General features: G+C 44.4%; 1 long non-coding RNA gene across 1 annotated transcript; it reads left to right on the top strand.

Annotated features, from left to right (window-relative positions):
* The first annotated feature begins 1,212 nt into the window (after positions 1-1,212).
* LOC115195592 (uncharacterized) lies at positions 1,213-15,470 on the top strand. Its single transcript, XR_003878714.1, has 3 exons — positions 1,213-1,565; positions 5,445-5,493; positions 15,437-15,470. It is a non-coding gene; the product is annotated as an uncharacterized LOC115195592 (long non-coding RNA).
* The last annotated feature ends 2,787 nt before the right edge of the window (positions 15,471-18,257 follow it).

The following is an 18,257-nucleotide window of genomic DNA, read 5'->3' as shown; positions in this document are numbered from 1 at the left end:
CAGGTAACCTTAACAGCCAGACAGGAGGCTATAAAAGGAGGGGTCAGGAGTGGCAGTGCATGTGTGTTCTCAGGAAAAGGATTGGAGGCATAAATAAAAACACATGCTCTGTGACTACACACAGTCACAGCAACACACACACAAGCTTTTTCTGCTATGAAAAAAAAAGAGGGCTGGCTGCAACTGGAACCTGCTGCCAAAATCCAGGGGTGTCCCACAAGCCCCCTGGCGAGGCGACTAGGGTTGATCAGTAGATAAAACGTTCCTGTGTGTGTGTGTGGGGGGGGCCTGGCAGCGAGGTGCCGATTTGCTGACTGCCTCCCCACCACCACCTGCCTCAGCCACACGCCAGCCTAGCCCAGCCCCCCCTGGAGCACACCCCCTCTGGGGAGCGACTGGCTGCCTGACCCCTGGGCCTCCCTTTTCCTGGGTCTGTTTCAGACAGAGGGGGAATAGAAAAAGGGAGAGGGTGTGCTACACTGCACATTGTGTTCACTGGATTCTACACACAACAGCAACCTGCCCAGCTACTGTACAGCAGTCCCTCCCAGGCAAAAAGAGAGCTAGAGAGAGAGAGTTTGCCTCCCCCTCTGTATCTGTGTGTGCTGAGGGAGCCCAGACTGTGTCCACCTTGAGGCTGAATGGCAGCAGAGAGAATGGAAATTAGTCATTGGTTTTACGAGCAGGGCTGAAGGCTAGCTGACTTTGTGGCATGCTGGACGGGATGTAACCAGGCAGGCAGGCATACAGCGTCCTGGAGATGTCAGCGATTGTGACTGCCGTTTGGATTTCTCGTCTTGCTACTCCCCCTGTACACTTACTGTAGCAATAGGTGTGTGTGTGTGTGTGTGTGTGTGTGTGTGTGCGCGTTTTTCATCTTGCTCTGCTTTTTATAAATGTGAGTGCTGTTCCACTCAAATTGCTGCCCCAGCATGTTTATCATCATGCAAATCTATTTGATTTACCATAGCTCGGAGCTAGAGAGGAGAGAGGGAAAAGGAGTGAAAAAGAGAGAGAGAGAGAGAAAGTGGGCCTGCTCTGCAACAAGCAAAACCTGGCTTCCTCAGAGCTGGCCAATAACCTTCAGGTGAGGAAATATTTCCCCAAGCCATCAAGCCTAACTGACAACTGCCATTTACTGTTAGTTACTTCAGTGTAATTGATGTCAGTGTGTGCAGCTTTCGCTTACTGAGTCTCCCGCCCCACCAAACCCACCAGCTATGTTCAGTCCTATGGCTCAGGGGCTCGCAGTCACTTTCACTTTCTCACAGCCTCCATACCAGACACTTTTTTCTCTCGTTGTCTCAGACACAGACATAAACATAAACACACATTCAGATACACAAACAGAAACACACACACACACATTTCTCTTTCTCTCGGCTCAAAGGTACTGAACTCATATCCATTGGAACCTGGTGATGTTTTTTACTCTGAGCTACCGTACCTGAGCTTCTTCTTTTCATGCGGAGTTCAAACCAACTCATTGATCCATTTCTGAGCAGAGCTCCCGCGTCAACAACTCAGTCAATATAGCCCATCTGACAGCAAACATTATAACCCAGGTGAGAGTTTTCAACTTCTGCACATCACATCCAAATCAATACAATTATCTTTTTGTTCTTGAGCAGTATGCTATGTGTTTTTTTTTATAGAAACACATTTTTATATTCCTAACACACCACGGCAAATGTTCAATGACAAGACAATGTCTGGGGATTGGAAGAATTCGTCCCAGCAAACAAATACAGCGGATGCTATTTTTGCTCCTCCAAGATCAGATATTTGGGGCAAGGTGTTCGCGTAGTTTCCTAGTGCAGGGGGCCACTGGGGACTTGTGTTTTGTGCTTTGTCTTCCATTCAGGATAAATGAAAGCCTTTTGCCTTTCCCTCCAAGGAGACCTGTTCAGGCAGAGAGAGTTACTCTACTGTGAGCTATGCAACGGGGCCCTACGCCTCAAACACAGTAGTCAGAAACACCATTATGAAGAATATTTTAGAATACTATCTATTATTCTGTTATGTCTTTCTGTCACCTCTCATTGGGTGTGACTTCAGTTCTGTGAATTTCATTGGATCAGATGTCAGATACAAGAGACATGTAGATAGATAGTAGATGAGCTATAGGTATAATGTGTGCTATCCCAAGTTAGAGGGAGAGAGCTTGGATAAAGTAGAGGCCTGTCACATATAGCTGAGGGCTATACCTGTCTATCTGTCTGTCTGTGGTCAGGGTAAAGCCAGTGATTGAATGTTTAAAGATGTGAATGAGGTTTGACCATTCTGACAAGGCGGTGTGATTGAGTGGGGGTGCCAGCCTGGCGCTGGGATGATAAATATGGCCCTCTCCTCACAGTCCCCGTGCTGTTGGCCCCTGAACGGAAGAATAAGTGTGTGTGTGTGGGTGTGGGTGTGGGTGTGGGTGTGTGGGTGTGGGTGTGGGTGTGCGTGTGTGTGTTTACGAGGTCCTCATTGTACGTTGTTCAACTTCCATACCTGTATTCATTGAATATATTATTAAAGTAACTGTTCAGTTAAAATATTTTTATTTGAACTCATATTCTTTTAACTCATACCCAAAGAATGTTGTTTACTCATCCTATACTATTTGTGGCCAAAACATAAATTTGAGAAGAAAAAAATTGTTGTTGTAAATCCCAACTGCAAACTTATCTCTGTAAGGCTTGGGTGTAGTGGGTGAGGAATCAAGCGCAGGAAGCAGCGAATACAGGGTAGTGGCTTTTAATGAGCACAACGGCGACACACAACCCACCCCAACAGTGATCCAGAGCGCACACAAAACAAAGTGCCCCAAACACAGGGGACAGAAAACAGTCGGCGCAAAACCACGCACTAGCGCATAAATACAATCAGCGTGAACACAAGCCAAAAATACAGAGCAGGTGGGCCTACTGGCTAATATAGCCCCGCTAATCAGCCCAACAAGAACAGGTGCAAACAATAACGGATACGGGGGGGAAAAAGGGAATCAGTGGCAGCTAGTAGGCTAGTGACGACGACCGCCGAGCACCACCCGAGCAGGAGGGGGAGCCACCTTCGGTAGGAGTCGTGACAATCTCAAACAGACCGTTTAACTTCCCACCTCGCCAACAGCCAGTGAAATAGCAGAGCACCAAATTCAAAACAACAAAAATCTCATAATTCAAATTTCTCACACATACAAGTATTATACACCATTTTAAAGATAATCTTCTTGTTAATCCAACCACACTGTCCAATTTCAAAAAGGCTTTACGGCGAAAGCATAGCAGTAAATTATGTTAGGACAGCACCTGGACAACAAAAACCACACAGCCATTTTCCAATCAAGGAGACGCGTCACAAAAACCAGAAATACAGCTAAAATGAATCACTAACCTTTGATGATCTTCATCAGATGGCACTCATAGGACTTCATGTTACACAATACTTGTATGTTTTGCTCGATAAAGTTCATATTTATATCCAAAAACCCCATTTTACATTGGCGTGTAATGTTCAGAAATGTTTTGCCTCCCAAAACCTCCGGTGAATGAGCACATCAATTTACAGAAATACTCATCATAAACGTTGATAAAATATACAACTGTTATTCACAGAATTATAGATACACTTCTCCTTAATGCAACCGCTGTGTCAGATTTCAAAAAAGCTTTACGGCGAAAGCATACTTTGCAATAATCTGAGTACAGCGCTCAGTCACAAAATCAAACCCGCCATTTTGTGGAGTCAACAAAACTCAGAAATAGCATTATAAATATTCACTTACCTTTGATGATCTTCATCTGAATGCACTCCCAGGAATCCCAGTTCCACAATAAATGTTCATTTGTTTCGATAAAGTCCATCCTTTATGTCCAAATACCTCCATTTTGTTTGTGCGTTCAGTCGAGTAATCCAAATGCACTGTGCTCGCGCATTAAATTCAGACGATAAGTCAAAAAAGTTATATTACAGTTCGTAGAAGCATGTCAAACGATGTATAGAATCAATCTTTAGGATGTTTTTATCATAAATCATCCATAATATTCCAACCGGACAATTCCTTTGTCTTCAAAAAGGAAAGGGAACACAGCTAACTCTCACGGGTGCGTGCACCACTGAGCTCATGTCATTTTCTCAGTCATCTGATTCCAAGACCTCTTATTCTCTTCCCCTTCACAGTAGAAGCATGAAACAACGTTCTAAAGACTGTTGACATCTAGTGGAAGCCTTGGGAAGTGCAAAATGACCACACAGACACTGTATATTGGATAGGGAATCACTTGAAAAACTACAAACCTCAGATTTCCACACTTCCTGGTTGGATTTTTTTGCATACCTCCCCAACAGATCCACAGATGACGCCATCGCACTGCACACTCCCCTATCCCATCTGTTCATCTACTAGATCTGAACCCCAGCCAGTGCAACTGGCTCCTGGAATTCCTGACCCCAGGTGGTGAAGGTAGGCAACAACACAACCGCTATGCCCCACAAGGATGCCTGCTCAGTCCCCTCCTGTACTCCCTGTTCACCCGTGACTGCGTGGCCTGGCACGTCTACAACTTAATCATCAAGTTTGCAGACGACAACCATGTTAGGCCTGATTACCAACAACGACGAGACAGCCTACAGGGAGAAAGTGAGGGCACTGACGGAGGCATCACCGGGGGCACACTGGCTGCCCTCCAGGACATCTACAGCTCCCGGTGTCACAGGAAGGCTTAGAAGATCATCAAGGACCTCAGCAAACCGAGCCACTGCCTGTTCACCCCACTAGCATCTAGAAACGGGCACAGTATAGGTGCATCAACGCTGGAACCAAGAGACTGAACAGCTTCTATCTCCAGGCCATCAGACTGTTAAATACTCACCACTAAGCCAGTCTCCACCCAGTACCCTGCCCTGAACCCAAGACTGCTGCCCTATGTACGTAGTCATTGAACACTGGTCACTTGAATAATGTTTACATGCTGTTTTACCCACTTCATATGTATATACTGTACTGTATTCTAGTTAAGGCTCATCCTATATAACTACTGCTGTGTACACCTTTTCTATTCATACACTGTCCATAATGTCTATGCACACCTTCATATATGTATATATTTATAGTCCGGACTCTGACACTGCTCGTTCTAATATTTATATATTTCTTAATAATTGTATTTTAATTTGGGGGATTTGCGTGTTTTGTATTGTTAGGTATTACTGCACTGTTTGAGCAAGGAACATAAGCATTTTTCTACACCCACGATATGTATTAAATGTGTACTCGACCAATATAATTTGATTAGATTTTTTATTTCCTCAGAGGATGAGCTGACCAATCAGTGGTCTACGTGAATGAATATTTTTTTATGACCGATATACGCCCACACCATTCTGTTGTTGGTGTACGCCCACACCATTCCAACACAGAAAGCTACTTTTTAACATTATCATTTGTTTATGCCCAACAGGAAGTGGTGCCACTGGTCTGGCAGTAGCAGAGCCGCTCTATGACTCAAGGTGAGGGGGGAAGCAGCTGTGGGAGCAATGTGCCTCCAGACAGGAAAACACACTCTGTTTCTGTACTGCTGTAGTGGGCTTATGTCAGGCAGTATCAGGGGCAACCAGCACTCTCACACAGTACACTTAGTACTCATACAAATCCACTCAGACAGACAGACAGACACAGTCATATAGAGTATGTGTGTATTGACAGACAGACACAGTCATATACAGTATGTGTATATACAGACAGACAGGCAGATACCCACATAACTCAGCAGGATCCATCCTTGCCTCTCTGTGATTACGCGATGTGGTCTTACAGTGTGAGTTGAGTGGCGTGTGGGAACACAGAGAGATGAAAACAGATCCCAGTGTAGCTAACGATCACTCAGGATATCTGTGGCTCCCAACCGATATTCAATCTCATGTGTTGCGCCAGAAGTTAACTCGGTAAGAAGAAAAAGGTGTGGAAGATATTTTTCTGCTTGTCACCACCTGCCAAGAACAAACTGGGGTTGGGTCTGCCCGTTAAACTGTCTGCTTCTCACCCTTGGAGTGGTAAATCAATGAGCAGGCCGACATTACTTTTAATCAAACCAGGCTTCCAAGGAATCTTCCCACACCAACGTGCACACCTGGGTGAACCGCTCTCTCTCGCGCTCTTTCATGATGCAGTGGAAAGCATGCGTCAGGCCCACCTGTGAGTCACCCCATATGGAGGAACACTAGAGTAGACTCTGGTTGTGTCAGCACTCATCTAGACTTAGTAATCCTGTCTGGTCATTCTGCTAGACTCTCTTCAGACAGACAGTATGCATACACCTAATTCCCCTTTTTCCCCCTACCTGTGATTACTAGCCTATTGTACTCGTAAGTCAGCATCTGAAAGGGCACAGTGTTGGGGAATATTAAACTACATTTTGTTCAAATAATAATTTAATTACATTTTGAAGTAGCTTGGTGGTAGTTTAACTTAATTCAAATCTTGGTAGTGTTTTCTGTAGGTAATTACTTTTTTGCCATGTAGTGGTGTAGCTAACTACTGGAACTACACTTTTGTTTGATAAAATAGGTGCCTAATTCTCACTTTGTGTTTAATATGCTAATCACACATTCTCTTAATATCTGACTCCAGAGTGATTAGTTCTTGCAATTTGTAGTCTATGACATTTCAGATTTAGATGCAATCATTTTTCACGAAGTAACTTTAAGTAATTTTTTCTAAGTAACTTCAAGTAATTTTTTCTAAGTAACTTTAAGTAAGCTATATTTTCCTAAGGGTTGCTTAAGTGTTGCTTAACTTCTTCCAGTGTGAAGTAATTGGTAGCTTGTTGAACTATATTTTCTACTATATAGGGAATACGGTCCTATTTTGGATATGGTTCCTTATGGTACTTTTACAATCTGGGACTGAACTCAAGCCACCGGTGTCGTCATCAAAGTACTGTTAACCATGTGTTGAAAAGCAGAGTAATCCTTTGAACTTCTTCAAGTGGAGGTGTACATTCAACTTAAAGAAGCAGAAATAACATTAAAAAACCTCAACGTTTCAAAGTAATCAAATCCCATCACGCCAGTCCCTAAATCTTTGTCAAGGCAATGCAATTGTTATAATACATTTATTGAAACTTGGGCAAGGTTTTATTTAATCACACTAACTGTGGTGGGGAGATGAGAAAAACACACAATCTTTCATCACACAATAATCCTCGGAAATCCAATTTGGCCCTTGTTCTCTGCGGCTCTGTGTAGGCTACATGTGAGTGGTACATGGGGTGGGTGAAGGTGCAGATGGACTGTAGGTGTTTTAGTGTGTGTGTGTGTGTGTGTATTATACCCTTGTACATCTATGGATCTTTGGAAGTCAAATCAAATCAAATTGTATTTGACATGTGCCACATACAACAGGTGTAGGTAGACCTTACAGTGAAATGCTTACTTACAAGCCCTTAACCAACAATGCAGTTTTAAGAAATAATAAGTGTTAAGAAAGTATTTACTAAATAAACTGAAGAAAACAATAAATGAATAAAAATACAAATGAAAAAAATATATATATTAAAGAGCAACAATAAAATAACAGTAACGAGGCCATATACAGGGGGTACCGGTATAGAGTCAATGTGCTAGGGGACAGGTTAGTCCAGGTAATTGAGGTAATATGTACATGTAGGTAGAGGTAAAGTGACAATGCATAGATAATCAATGTTATATGGACGTTGAGTATTTGTAATTGTGTGTGTGTGAGTGAAGGTCTTATCAATAGTATGAATAGTCTACAGGTATGCCTACAATCAACAGACCTATGTGTGCAGTGCATGTTTATAGCACAACCATATGAACCATATCAGCATGCCACCACAGTGGCCTTGCCTGCCTAATTTATTACAGTGTTGGAGCTGCTGACAGCTAGCACGTCTGGCTGCTGCCTTGGCAGTGGCAGGTTGTGTGATGATTGAAAAATGGTTGGGGCCGTGCTCTTGCCACTTCACCCTCAGATCTTTTTTGGGGTGCTGAGTGTTTTGCGTGGGGTTAATGGCGGCGCAGAGCAAATTAAACACAGGGATATGAACCCAGCGCCGGGCCCTCCCGCTGTGTGTGGGAGCTACTTAGTGTGTGTGTGTGTGTGTGTGTGTGTGTGTGTGTGTGTGTGTGTGTGTGTGTGTGTGTGTGTGTGTGTGTGTGTGTGTGTGTGTGTGTGTCCGTGCGCGTGAAAGAGAAAGAGAGAAATGTAATTTTAAATGTGTTGCCACAGTGCCAGCGGGGGCACAGCCAAAAGTTCATAAATCAAGAGCACATGAAACTACATGTGACAGACTGCTTGACAGGGCTGCTTGACAGGGCTGCTTGGTCCGCTCAGGTGCCTGTCATTCAGTGGGCACCACCACACCCCAGCTTGGGGGACTTGTTTGTGCGCGTGTCTGTACAAGTGTGTGTGCACACGCTCACATACAGGCCTCGTACTCTTGACTTCACCTGCCAACCGAATAAAAAAACTTGTCAGGACGTAAATCTAGTAAAAATGGCCATATGTTTTGAATTAGCCAACATTTCAGTATGGCAGCAGTGGAAATCAAAACACTGTCACCCCAAAACACCCCAGGTAACCATGAAAGTACTAAGGTTTACCAAGTAGTTTGCAGATTGGGAACATGCCCTAAACTTCATTGGTTCCCTTCACTTTAGTTACAATTTGCCTGATGTTCCTATTCAGTATTCTCGGTAAAACTTTATATTGACAGTCTATTGTGCATCCATGGATCCTCATAAAATCACCCACAAATGATGCTACAGTTACTTTATACTTCCCTGTTGCAAGTCAAAAGACATGCGTGTTGCTGCTCCCCCTATGGATATTCTACCCCCCCCCCCCCCATGGACATGTATACATGTATCATTGCTACAGATGGAAATGTGTATATATTATTATTGTTATTATTATTGTCTCATTCACTTCTCTTTTTTTGACCTGCACTGTTGGAGCTCGGAGCTTAAGAATTTCAATGTTCCCTGTGAATACATCTGCGACCCTGTGCATGTGACTTATAAACGTTCAGTCTAATCAACCCCCCAAAAATCTAGGACACACTAGTGGCACCCGTACACCAGAGACTCAAAACCTCTCCCTCAATGGCAGTTGTCTGGCTGTGTGCCAAATGACACCCTATTCCCTATGTAGTACACTACTTTTGACCAAGGCCAATTGGGTAGTGTCTGTGGCACTATGTAGCGAATAGGGTGCCATTTGGGACGCAGGTTCTGTCTTTATTCTAACCCCTCAGATAGAGACAGTCCGCTTGACCTCTTGACCCATTGTCTCCCATCTTTCTTTCTCTTTTTCTCAAATATTCTCTCTTTATCTCTGTTCTCCTCCCCTGAGCATCTTGCTTGTATCATTGGGTTCCAAAGCTGTTGTGCTTTCGAGCATCAACCTTCACCTGATCACCCTCTGAGGGATCTTCCGTTAGTTGTTCAGAGGGGTAGAGAACACCTCCGCCCACATGGGTCTCTGTTATTTGGTGCAAGTTTGTGTGTGTGTGTGTGTGTGTGTGTGCACGTACGTGCTTTGACTACTAAAAAATTATATTGTTTCTCACAATATCAGGTTAGTCGGGAGACCATCTCATCTATATAGGTCTGGGTTTATCCCTGTTTGTTTGTAACTTTATTGACATATGTTAGCTAACGTGTGTATCAACCAGCACCTTCATGGCAGGACTTACACCATTACTCACTCACTTGCTGAATGCCAATGTAAAAACCTCCACCTATACTGACAACACAACAGTGGTAGGCCTTATAACCGACAACGATGAGGGAGGAGGTCAGAGACCTGGCAGTGTGGTGCCAGGACAGCAACCTCTCCCTCATTGTGAGCAAGACAACGGAGCTGATCATGAACTACAGGAAAAGGAGGGCCGAACAGGCCCCCATTAACATCAACGGGGCTGTAGTGGAGCGGGTCGGGAGTTTCAAGTTTCTTGGTGTCCACATCACCAACAAACTATCATGGTTCAAACACACCAAGACAGTTGTGAAGAGGGCACGACAACACCTTTTCCCCCTCAGTAGACTGAAAAGATTTGGCATGGGTCCTCCGATCTTCAAAAAGCTATACAGCTGCACCATCGAGAGCATCCTGACGGGTTGCATCACCACCTGGTATGGCAACTGCGCTACAGAGGGTAGTGCGTACGGCCCAGTACATCACTGGGGCCAAGCTTCCTGCCATCTGGGACCTATATACCAGGCGGTGTCAGAGGAAAGCCCAAACAATTGTCAGAGACTCCAGTCACCCAAGTCATAGACTGTTCTCTCTGCTTCCGAACACCAAGCGGTACCGGAGCGCCAAGTCTGGGTCCAAAAGGATAGTGATATAGTGATATTAGAAGCTTCAACTGTAAAAAAAACCATCTTATTGTTTTTACGGTAACTTACCGGCAGCTGTAAAGAAGTTACTGTAAAGACAATTACAGTATGATACCGTAAATGCCAAAGAAACTTTGGTTTAGCAGTAAATTACTGTACGTTTACAGTAATGTACCATTAAACCAAAGTTTCTTTGGCATTTACGGTATCATACTGTACTTTTTCAATGTTAACTTACAGGTAACTGGCTGCCAGTAAGTTACCGTAAAAACAACAGGATTCTTTTAGTGTACTGTATATGAAGGAGCATCAGGGTTATTGACACTGACACTTCAGATGGCCTTTCACACGTAAAGGACCCATACCATTGTCTTCTGTGGCCCATTCCGGCTGCATGATAGGTTGTATGGGTTGCACGTGAATGTAAATGCAGATATGTAAATATGGAAGGCACGCAAACCAGGGAGTACATGGTAGATTCTCACCTCCACCCTCAACCTCACACCCACCCCGACCCCACTCCCACGCCAAACATATTGACATTTTGTAGCGTTTGATGTCTCTGGCTCTTTGTTTTGGCTGCGTGCTGCTGGTGCAGGGAGGGGCATTGGGAGGAGGGGGAGGAAGGGGGTGGAGTTGGGGTTATATTGCGGGTGGTGTTGTATTTGGGGGGGTATGTTGGTAGATAGAGGAAGGTGTGTGTGTGTATGTGTGTGTGTGTAGGGTGGGGGTCCATCAATAAGGTGCTTCAGACTTTCTTGCTCCTCAGGCCCTCTGGCTCAAACCAGCTGGAGCTTTCCAAATTAGTCAAGTGCTTGATTATGCGCCTCTCGCGCCCCCACCCTCTATCCTCCCCTTTGCTTTATATATTTAGCTGCAGGTGAAACAGGGAGCCGGCCCTTCTGTTGCTCTGTCTGTGAAGCTTTTGTCCTCCTCCTCATAATTGCGCCGCGCCTCGCTGCCGAGTGGCCAGCTCGGATTGTGTATGTGTGTGTAAGAGCAGTGGCAGGCCTTTCTTTTCATCTGTTGCCCATGCTGAGACTAGGCAGAACCCCCCCCCCCCCCCCCCTCCTCCAGTGGAGTTGTTAGCAGGCGTGTAGTTGACGTTAGCCTAGTCGTAGTTTTTCTTTCTCCATGTCTGCGAGTCCCACGGAGGGTTGGGATTTCTCTTCATTCTAGGCCTGGGGGAGGGCCAGTAACTGAGCCACTAGCCGAGGGAGCTGGACCAATTACATTGTTAGGATAAATGTAGCGCTATGCATGGATTGTGGTACTTAACAGCACTGTGCGATAGAAGGAAACCTTCACCAGGGTATTTTAAATGGAAGGGAATTTAAAAACAGATTTATGGGTCAGTTAAAAATAGTAAGGCAACTTGATTTTTTCCCCCACCCCGTTTTTGTCTTTTTTCTCCATCCCTCCATCCCATTGGTCTTTCATAAAATGATATATTATCTCTTAAAAGGGTGCAATGTTTCCCCCATGGAACGCCGAAACACAAATTGACAATTCAGCCGTCGTTGTTTAATAGCCTCCTTGTATCGTTTTGTTCCCTCCTTCTCAATTCTCCTGACCAACAAGAACTTATTAAATTAAGCATTAACTAAATATGAGTTAATGAATTATTCTAACACCTGTGATGTGATTATTTTAATTAATGGGCCAACGTACCTGCTTTCACTCCTGGTTCGCTAAATGAACATCTCGCCCAAGCCTAATGTCTTTTTTGACACAGATTTAGAGCTCTCTCTCTCTCTCTTTCTCTCTTTCTCGCCCCCTTTGCATTCTGGGAAATAAATATGGTTCTGATATCCAATTGTCCCTCTTTAAATAGGAGTCTGTATTGGCATTTTTTAAATCAACCCGCCCCCCCTCCTCATTGAGCGTTAAGCGAAATCCTGTGATTGTGAGAGGAGAAGTGACCACCTCATTTTATTTGCTCTCTCTCCATTTTGACAACCCTGGCCTAATCCCCTCCGATCGTATCGAAGACTTGTTTGCGTTTGGATGACAAGCGTCATTTAGCAATCCCAACAGTGTTTGTTCAGGAGCATTGTGAGTCCCCCAGCAGTACTTTTGGATGTGCTCACTACTTTCCCTTAAAAAAAAAGAGACGTGTTTACTTGCGTTGGGGCTATGTTGGAAATGCTGGTGGTTAGCGGTTTCTCAGCCGGCGTGCGTGGAGGTGTGAATCTCCCCCTCTGCCACAAGCTAGCCTCCAGCGCTAACACACACACAGCAACACCACGGAACGGGCCACAAGTTTGGTGCCTTTCCCAAGTCACTCAATTTGCAGCCATTTTTGAGTTTTTGTAGTGTAACATGGTGCAGTGTTATCAGAGACTCTGTTCAGCACAAAGGCAGATAATTCACAGAGACATTTCTGATGTTGATTCTAGTTCATGAAGCGGGCCAAACGTTTCATCCCCGAGCCAAAACCTAGGGCAAACATTCACCATGCTTTGATTCCTACTACTTAAGAAGATTCGGGGCTTGCTTAATCCAGTTTTGCTGCTGAATTTCCCGCAAGCTACTAATTATATACGAGTGAAGCGTTGTCTTAGACCTTGCATGGGGTCTGTAACCTTTAGTAAGCCAAAGCCAATTCAATGGGTTATCAGCCTGACACGAGGCTGGCTGGGGGTGACATGGCCATTTAGTTCCACAGTTTAGCTCACCAGCTGCACCCAAAACTCTGGTTGTTCTCACTTCCTCCTCATTTGTAGATTATCTGACTATGACTTGGAAATTAGTTCAATCAGCTTGTTGCAGGTGAAGTGAGGTAAGTAGTAGTAGTAGGGAACTGAAGGAAAGCTGTCCGCTGTTCAGTTTTATTATAGTGCATGGACAGCTTTCAAACCTCTTCTTACTAGATAACATGTTGTTATGTGCATGTAATCTAATATTTTTCTAATCATTATCATCAGCAGTAATGAGCCTACAATATAATGTCAGTGTCATAGTGTTATACACATTAAGTTAGTATTAGCGATATCAAGTAGCATTCACCATTGGTAGAACAGTGGCTGCTATAGCAGCCAGGCCATGAAATGATCTATCTGTATGCAGTACCACGGTCCATGTTTTTACGATATGCTGTAAAGTCGGTGCTGCATTTCTCCATCTATCTACTGTGCAAATCTCTCTCCTGCATCTCCCAGGTATGCTCATTGTGTTGAGATGTGAGAGTACAGTGTTGACCCAGGGACCCGTGGCTGGTTTGCCTGTTCTCCGCCTGCAGCAACGAGCAGCTCCAGCACTGATGAAAATCCCTATAATTGGCCAAGCCTCCACACATGGCCCCAAGCTCCTCCATTCTACATTTCCAATGAGACACCACAGAGACGGAAAGAGAGAGAGAGAGAGAGAGAGAGAGGAGGAGGAGGGGGGCAACTTGACTGAAGATGCATCTCCAATTCCCTCTGTGTAACATGTAGCCCTCAGTGTGTGTGTGTGTTTGTATGTGTGTGTGTGTGTGTGTGTGTGTGTGTCTGTGTGTGCGTGTGTGTGTGTGTGTGTGTGTGTGTGTGTGTCTGCGCACAGAATGCTGTTAACATTAGCATATTCTATGTGAACTGGTTGCGCATAATGCAACACAGCCTTGACCTCGATAGCAGAAGAAGTACACCGTACACCATGTCTAAATAATTAGCCCTGTATACCACGTATATACACTAAATCGAGATGTGAGTAGACGGCAACCTTGAGATCCCTCTCAGGAGGAATGAACATTACATCTCTGATCCTGCCGAGACTGTGGTTGCTCTCTCTCTCCCTAATTTTCTGTCTTTCTATCTCTCTAGTGAACATCTCTCTTTCCCTCTCTCATCCCGCCTCTCCTTCCCCTTTCTCTCTCCCTCCTCCCCTCTTTTCCTCCTCCATCTCTCCCTCCATCCCTCCCTCGCTCTGTGTGTAAAGTGTACCAGTGCACGTGGTGGGCCGTTATCTCCCAGCCACACTTCTGGCGTTGGCATGGGGACAGAACATCCTGAGGGCCTAAGTTTCGCAGGCTCTGCTTCCCCCTGTTTAGCAGCCAAGAATACGCCAGTCAGAGCCATGGCTGTCCACACTGCTCTCTGGCCCTGGCACAGTGGGCACAGCAGGCGCAGAGAGGCACTGCATGAAGGCTGAAGTCTGAACCCAGCATCAGTCCATGTGTGGGCCCTCTGGACTCATTGGCTTCAATAATATACAGCTTCAATTGGACTGAATTAGACGAGGGGTAATGAATTGGCCCTAGTGATATGAAGAGGGGAGGGTGAGGAAGCTATGAACATTTGTTTAATATTCGTTAGGTCATGATTTTTGTATCGGAGTGCAAGTATTTTAAGTTGGATGTTATTTTGAGTTATTTCTTCAGAAACTGCAAAGAGAGATATACAGTACCAGACAAAAGTTTGGACACACCTACTCATTCAAGGATTTTTCTTTATTTTTACTATTTTCTACATTGTGGAGTACTAGTGAAGACATCAACACTATGCAATAACACATATGGAATCATGTAGTAACCAAAAAAGTGTTAAACAAATCAAAATCAAAATATATTTTATATTTGAAATTCTTCAAAGTAGCCACCCTTTGCCTTGATGACAGCTTTGCACACTCTTGGCATTCTCTAAACCAGCTTCATGAGGTAGTCACCTGGAATGCATTTCAATTAACAAGTGTGCCTTGTTAATTTGTGGAATTTCCAGCCCTACCTTGTTGTGACAAGGTAGGGGTGGTATACAGAAGATAGCCCTATTTGGTAAAAGGCCAAGTCCATATTATTGCCGTGATTGGGAGTCCCATAGGGCAGCGCACAATTGGCCCAGCGTTGCCTGAGTTTGGCCAGGGTAAGCCGTCATTGTAAGTGAGAATTTGTTCTTAACTGACTTGATAAAGGTTAAATATCCGCATGTGTGGTTCCCACCGTGAAGCATGGTGGAGGAGGTGTGATGGTGTGGGGGTGCTTTGCTGGTTACACTGTCTGTGATTTATTTAGACTTCAAGGCACACTTAACCAGCATGGCTACCACAGCATTCTGCAGCGATACGCCATCCCATCTGGTTGCGCTTAGTCCCACTATTATTTGTTTTTCAACAGGACAATGACCCAACACACCTCCAGGCTGTGTAAGGGCTGTTTGACCAAGAAGGAGAGTGATGGAGTGCTGCATCAGATGACCTGGCCTCCACAATCACCCGAACTCAACCCAATTGAGATGGTTGAGTTGGACCGCAGAGTGAAGGAAAAGCAGCCAACAAGTGCTCAGCATATGTGGAAACTCCTTCAAGACTGTTGGAAAAGCATTCCATGTGAAGCTGGTTGAGAGAATCCCAAGTGTGTGTAAAGCTGTCATCAAGGCAACGTGGCTACTTTGAAGAATCTAAAATATTAAATATATTTGAATTTGTTTAACACTTTTTTGGTTACTTCATGATTCCATATGTGTTATTTCATAGTTTTGACGTCTTCACTATTATTCTACAATGTAGAAAATAGTAAAATAAAGAAAAACCCTTGAATGAGTAAGTGTGTTGAAACTTTTGTCTGGTACTGTGTGTGTGTATATATATATATATATATATATATATTGTTTATACTTTTGTGATCTTAATACAAATGGTAAATGCTGTCATTTAGCAGTAACCTAATCTGTGCAGCAATAAGACGTGATGTCATAAACCCCAAACCAGTTCTTAATGACAGCCGCCAATGCTATGACCCAATGAATACTCACTCACCTGTGAGTAATCCACCTGTGTTATCCATTCATCACCTGGTAAACACTGCAACAGATAAAACAAGCCAACCAAATAGCGTCTTCTAACGTTCCCCACATCATAGTCATATCTCATAAGGCCAAGTCGCTAATAAAACATCTATACACAACAATCACTAAGCAGAAGAGAGTGTAAACAGAATGACCGCAGAAGCCGCTGTGAAGTCACACTTTTAGAGAGCACGACGGACGGTAGTTATTGATAACATCCCAGACCACGCTCTAAATTGCTAATTGCGCCGGGGACAGTAGATCTGCATGGTGACAAAGGAGGGAATAAGAGCAAATATGGCTCAGGATGCAGGTCCCCCTGACTGGAGTGATTAATATGCCCTCCTCCAAGAAAGAATGGGTGGAGAGATGGAGGAGGAGAGGACGAGAGCCTGGCACCCAGCGCCCACTGCTATAGGGTGAGAGAGAGGGAGAGAGAGAGAGAGAAGGATAGGACACAGGGGATTTGGACTCTTTAATCTTGCCCTGTGCCACTTTGATAAGGACAGAAATCTCCCCTGCTCACAAGATAGAGAAGTTGTTTTTCTCTTTTGCTTCCTCAAAGTTTGATTCATATTTATTATGCATGAGCATATATTAGCTTTATTGATTTATTTGTTTTGTATATTTTTGTCAGATTCCCCCCCAAAAAAATTCCACAAAGGTCCTCTAAAAGAAAAACTGAGTTATGGTGGAGAGTTGAATGTGACTTTGGCAAGTTGGTGTGTGTGTGTGTGTGTGTGTGTGTGTGTGTGTGTGTGTGTGTGTGTGTGTGTGTGTGTGTGTGTGTGTGTGTGTGTGTGTGTGTGTGTGTGTGTGTGTGTGTGTGTGTGTGTGTGTGTGTGTATGTGTGTGTGTGTGTCTGTCTGTCAGTCCTTACCTGGACAAGTGCATTGAAACCAGAGGTGCTGATTGCAAAGTGCACCCAGCGCAATCCACACAGTCTATTGACGCCTGTTTTCCAAGGATTTCTCATAACCCCACGCAAATCCCCCCTGAAGTAGGCTGGCAGTCAGGGCTGAGCGTTGTGTTGACGCTGCTGCCGGGCTCGCCTTTGAAGTCGCTGACCTTTTGGTCCCGCTTGTCACTGGCGAAAAACCAGACTGTCAAGTTTGGCCCGGCGCTCTGGAATGAAAACAGGGCTTTCGGAGACACTTTTGTCACCACAGTCCTTTGAGTAATACGCCATGTATACACTGTGCATAAGGGCCGCACAGAAGCGAAGGTCATCAAAGGAAGTCACATTAACTGTAGATCTCTCCGCTGATCTTCTGCCGTAACATATTCACAATGGAGCTGCAAAGTGCTGTGAACATTATCCCTGTGGGATCCTATGCTACTAACATTAACACGCTCTTTGCTCATTTTTTTGTGGGCTGGGTTGGGTTCGAATCACAGTGTGAATGTGTGGGTGTGTGCGTCTTCACATCTCTCTATCTATTTGTAGTTTATGCCTCTGTCTGAAGTGTTTGTTCCAAAGACAGTTACTCACGTGTTTCATTTCCAACGCACCTGGAGTGGATGCGTGTCTTAAGACTGAGCTCACAGAGGAAACCGCTGGCTGTGGAATGTAACACCCAGTGACTCACCTTATGACTCTCAATGAGTCATCAAAGAAACTAGCTGCTCCCCATTGTGTTCCACTGAAGCGCCACGCTAACACAAACACACACCTTATAAGAAACATATCTGGACAGTCTAATACATGCAATGCAATACAGTTTTGTTGTATAAATGTGATTATAGAATAATTATTAGGACTTGTTACTTGATATTGGACTGCAAATGTTGACGGAGTTAGCCCATAAGCGTTCCACTGCAACTTTATACCTGCTGTAAACTGTATTTGTCACAAATACAATTTAATGTGATTTTTAATTGATAAGACATACTATGCCCAACAATATCATATACATTTTTTCTCCGTATCACGCATCGTCCTTGCAGAGGGTCAAGGTCAGAGCCCCTACTGTGCCACTGTGTTTTCCTGAAAAGCACCCTGCATGGCTGTTGCAGCAAGGCCAGTCCCAGGAGAAGTTAATTAGACTGAAGCAGTGTATTATACCAGTAATGTGACATGAATATGACGAAGGCCTCTGCGCTGTACTCGAAAACCACCTCCCCTGAGCTACGCCCCAGAGCAACACACTC

The sequence above is a fragment of the Salmo trutta genome, chromosome 6, assembly GCF_901001165.1.
Source record: "Salmo trutta chromosome 6, fSalTru1.1, whole genome shotgun sequence".
NCBI lineage: Eukaryota > Metazoa > Chordata > Actinopteri > Salmoniformes > Salmonidae > Salmo > Salmo trutta.
The sequence above is the reverse complement of the archived record's forward strand: the minus strand, read 5'-3'. Positions and strand labels throughout refer to the sequence as shown.